The following is a 4,660-nucleotide window of genomic DNA, read 5'->3' as shown; positions in this document are numbered from 1 at the left end:
TCTCCTACCGAAGACCCGAACATGCACATTAGGAATTTCATCGAGATCTGCGACACTTTCAAGTTCAATTATGTGACTGAAGATGTTATCAAGCTGCGACTATTTCCATTCTCTTTGAGGGACAAAGCTAAGTGCTGGTTACACTCTCTACCGGCAGGGTCTATCATAACTTGGGAAGATCTTGCTTAAAAGTTTCTCACTAAATATTTTCCCATGGCGAAGACTGCAGCAATCAGGAATGCTCTTACCCAGTTCGCGTAGCAAACTGGAGAATCTCTGTGTCAGGCTTGGGATCGATATAAGGAGATGCTAAGGAAGTGCCCACACCATGGCATGCCTGATTGGATGATTATCAACTGTTTCTATAATGGATTGGGTCCTACTTCTAGGCTCATGCTTGATGCAGCATCAGGAGGAGCCTTGTGGGCTAAAAGCTACTGATGAAGCTTATGAACTTATTGAACTGATGGCTACTAATGAGTACCAGAATCCTTACCAGAGACTGACTCAGGGAAAAATAGCAGGAATTCTGGAGTTGGATGCAGCAACTGCTATAGCTGCCCAACTTAAGGATTTGACAATGAAGGTGGATACTTTGGCTAATTATGGAGTTAATCAAATCACTAGTGTCTGTGAGCTTTCTGCTGGTGCCCATGAAACTGATCAGTGCGCAATTTCTAATAAATCAGCTCAGTTCGTGAGCAACTTCCAGCGATCGCAGCAACCTGTGCCAGCCACCTATCATCCTAACAACCGCAATCATCCTAATTTCAGTTGGAAAAATGATCAGAATGCGGTTTCACAGCCTTATCAGCAGTATCCAGCTAAGCAGTACAACCCCCCTGGTTTACAGCAACCGCAGTATGCACGAAAACAACAACTCCAGTTGTAACAAGCTAATGAAAAATCTGAATTAGAGGAGTTGAAACTCATGTGCAAGAGTCAAGCTGTTTCTATCAAGACCTTGGAAAATCAAATTGGGCAAATTGCCAATGCCTTGCTAAATCGTCAACCTGGTACATTGCCTAGTGACACTGAAGTAACAGGAGAGAAGGAAGCTAAAGAGCAGGCAAAGGTAATCATTTTGAGGTCTGGGAAGGTTACAAATCCTGATCAAACTCAAGAGTTGACTGAGAAGCTGGGGTTGAGGAAGAAGCAAAGCAGCAGGATGAAGAAGTGGAACCAAGGAAGACTACTATTTAGCACACTCCGCCTGAGGGTAATATATGAGAGAAACAGATCTATTCTCCACCGCCTTTTCCTAAGAGGCTGCAGAAGAAAAAGTGGGACAAGCAATTCGAGAAGTTTCTGGGGGTGTTCAAGAAACTTCATATCAACATACCTTTCGCTGAGGCTCTCGAGCAGATGACTAGTTATGCGAAGTTTATGGAAGGTATTCTCTCTCGAAAGGTGAAGCTAGATGATTTAGAGACTGTCGCTCTCACGGAGGAATGCAGTGCTGTGTTGCAGCAGAAGTTGCCTCCAAAGCTTAAAGATCCAGGAAGCTTCACTATTCCATGTACTATTGGAAAAGTGTCTTTTGACAGATACCTATGTGACTTGGGAGCTAGCATCAATCTGATGCCCTTGTCAATCTTCAAGTAATTGGACTTACCTAATCCCAAACCAACTTATATGACTTTGCAGTTGGCCGACCGTTCTATTACATATCCGAGAGGTATTGTGGAGGATGTCTTGGTCAAGGTGGATAAACTCATCTTCCCTGTTGATTTCGTTATTCTTGATTTCGAGGAGGATAAGAAGATTCCCATAATCTTGGGAAGGCCCTTCTTGGCAACTGGTCGGACCTTGATTCCCATAATCTTGGGTGAGCTTACAATGCGAGTGTTGGATCAGGATGTGACTTTCTGTAATTACCCCAATTTTTGGAAATTTTTGAAACCCTGATAAATAGTAACTTTTGCTGATTATGCTGATTAAGGAAAATTATCAGACCACGCTATATAGGAGTATTGTTATGAAAATTCTAAGATCGTATTAGTATTTCATAAAGTAAATAGGTGTATATAAAGGTCGTTAGAATTCAAATCCGGACACTTTAGTTTTTCCCGAAAATCCACCAGATACCGAAAGAATTGAGTATAAGGTAACATGATTAAAAGGATTTAAATTCAAGGATTATAAGAGAGGATCATAAAAGAAATATACAATATTGAGAAAGGTTTGGGGGAACCCAAGTAATGAGATCCCGAATATGATCCCTCAATATATTAACGAGAATGAGAGTTAAGCGAACCGTAAAACAAATAAGCGACCAAGAAACAAGCTTGTACAAGAAGCCAAGGATTATGATATCATCAAACCACAAGGGAGAGACATGTGTTAAAAGGATGTCATAGGCTTGATGATGCAAGCATGATGTAAAGATATTTAGCTAAGATTGAATTATGGCCAAGTATTGGAACCTTGGTTAATTAAATCAAGGTTAAAATAACCAAGCAAATAAAAACAACTCACAAGTCAACCAAGCAAGAAATCAATGAAGCTTTTCCATTTTCTCGATTTATTCATTATGCTCTCGGCCAAAATAATACCAGCAACTTCAAACTGCCATATCTCCTTCAATACTCACTCAAATGTTGTGTTCTATAGCTCGTTGGAAAGGTATTGAGATGGCCTACAACTGTTGTTCACAAGTATTGTCCAAATAATCATGGTAAAACCCTCATATTTATAGTTCTTTAAATTGGACTAATTTTAACTCCAAAAGTTCTAACTCATTTCTTGAACCCCTTTGCAAGTTTGAACATGATAAACGTAGATCAAGGCTCTCTTAAGGATTACAATCTATTGTAAGTGGTTAAAGGATCTAAGGAAGGTACAAACTTCAAACCCTCGCTTTGATTTTATGATTTCATTAAGTTTTATTGAAGCATTGTTAGTATTAAGGCTTGATCTTTGATTATAAGTAGTTTTGGTGGATTTGTATTGGTTTTGAATATTGGGTCTTTGATTGGTTGGATAAATTGGTAAACCTTGGAGTTGGGGACTTAGTTTGTAGTATGATGGTTTAATATTGTTGTGTTGGTGGTTGTGAGTGAACTGATGAGGATTTAGAGTGGTAATTATTTTGGGAATCTCGTAAACATAGTCATCGTAATGCTCATTTTCCTTAGACTGTTTTGCATGAAACTTTAGGACCCGTGAACTCATTGTAAGCTTCTGACCTTTCCATGTTTAGGTAGTTCATGTGACGAGCTTCAGTTTTGATATGTCGTTCGCCTAAATCTGAGTTACAAGTGATGAGAAATGACCATTTTAAGTAACGGCGTTTCGCGAGCGAACCCCGAAACCTCGAGTAACTTTGAGACCATAATTGAGACCCTTAGATGATTAATCAAAACACTAAACAATAATGTAAGGTGGATTAGGCAGTTGGTAAAGTACTCGCGAAATAGTCGCCTTAAAATTCATAACAGTTAATTTATTAAAATTGGTGGAGCCGAGGGTACGCAAGCGATTATACAAATAGTTAAGCGTATAAGCGACCGTAAGCAACCGTTAGGGTATGAGTGAGTTTTGACTAGTTTCCTAAGCGACCGTGGTCTAATTCCGGCTTATGTTGTTATTCATGGGTTACCTGACCAACTCTAAACTTAAGTCTACCCCGGAACACTCAGGCAAGTTTTCTACCCGTTATATTGTTGTTGTGATGTATATATTTCTATATGCATTATCTTGTGATAAGTGCATTGTTGTTATTAGCAAGTCTTGCGATATATTGGAGCATGTTGATATGATATATATATGCATGCCTTTTTCGTAATCTTGATATCTCATTATTGATTCAATGGATTATAAACTGTATAATACCTATGCTAGAGATAAGCAGTACTTGCGTATACCCTTAGTATAGGGGACCTAGAGTTGAACATTTTTCTAAACCGGGAGGCGATGTTCCTGAGGATATTATATATATATATAAATAGTTTTCAAAACTATTAATCGAATAATGTTTATTCGATAGTTTTATATTATAAATGAATATTAGTCTGAATATTCATTCGAGGACTTATGACTCCACTTATTTATTTAATGAATATTAGTCTGAATATTCATTCGAGGACTTATGACTCTGCTTATTTTATTTAATGAATTTTAGTTTGAATATTCATTTGAGGACTTATGACTCCCCTTAATTTATTAAATAATATTCTTTATTTTGTTAAAAAATAATGTGTCAATATTCGCTAAGTATTCAGGAAATGATTGATACGATCAAATCATTCTTACTTTAAATATTTCCAGAGATTATTTTCAAACTTTATCAAAACTTTTTTTGAAAAGTTAGAGCGGATCCCAAAACTCGTTTCCAAATTTAAGATCATCCTTTCGAAGGGGATTTAAATACTCGCTTAAAAATTCGAGGGATCCGGCTCCGTGATGTATTTTTATATTCGCAACAAGGTTGTTGTTTTGATAAAAGGGTTTTTGATTACTTACCCAACACTCGGAAAGTAAAATTCTTGGAATGAGTTTAATCCATTAACAGGCATCACCCGAGAAATATCGGTGAGCTTTCCTTTCCTACTAGATACAGCTTCTTGGTGGAGCCGTATCAACAAGTTTCTACTTGGGGAAAGGGCGGACGAGCTTTACGTTTCAGAGTCATGGATTTCATCTGAACTAGGAGTGGCAT

At 37.9% G+C, this 4,660-nt stretch overlaps 1 non-coding gene across 1 annotated transcript; it reads right to left on the bottom strand.

The window, feature by feature from the left end:
• Nucleotides 1-228: 228 nt before the first annotated feature.
• Nucleotides 229-335, bottom strand: LOC141715461 (small nucleolar RNA R71). Its single transcript, XR_012572224.1, has one exon. It is a non-coding gene; the product is annotated as a small nucleolar RNA R71 (small nucleolar RNA).
• Between the last annotated feature and the right edge of the window lie 4,325 nt (nt 336-4,660).

Source organism: Apium graveolens, chromosome 3 (genome assembly GCF_009905375.1).
Source record: "Apium graveolens cultivar Ventura chromosome 3, ASM990537v1, whole genome shotgun sequence".
NCBI classification, from domain to species: domain Eukaryota; kingdom Viridiplantae; phylum Streptophyta; class Magnoliopsida; order Apiales; family Apiaceae; genus Apium; species Apium graveolens.
The sequence above is the reverse complement of the archived record's forward strand: the minus strand, read 5'-3'. Positions and strand labels throughout refer to the sequence as shown.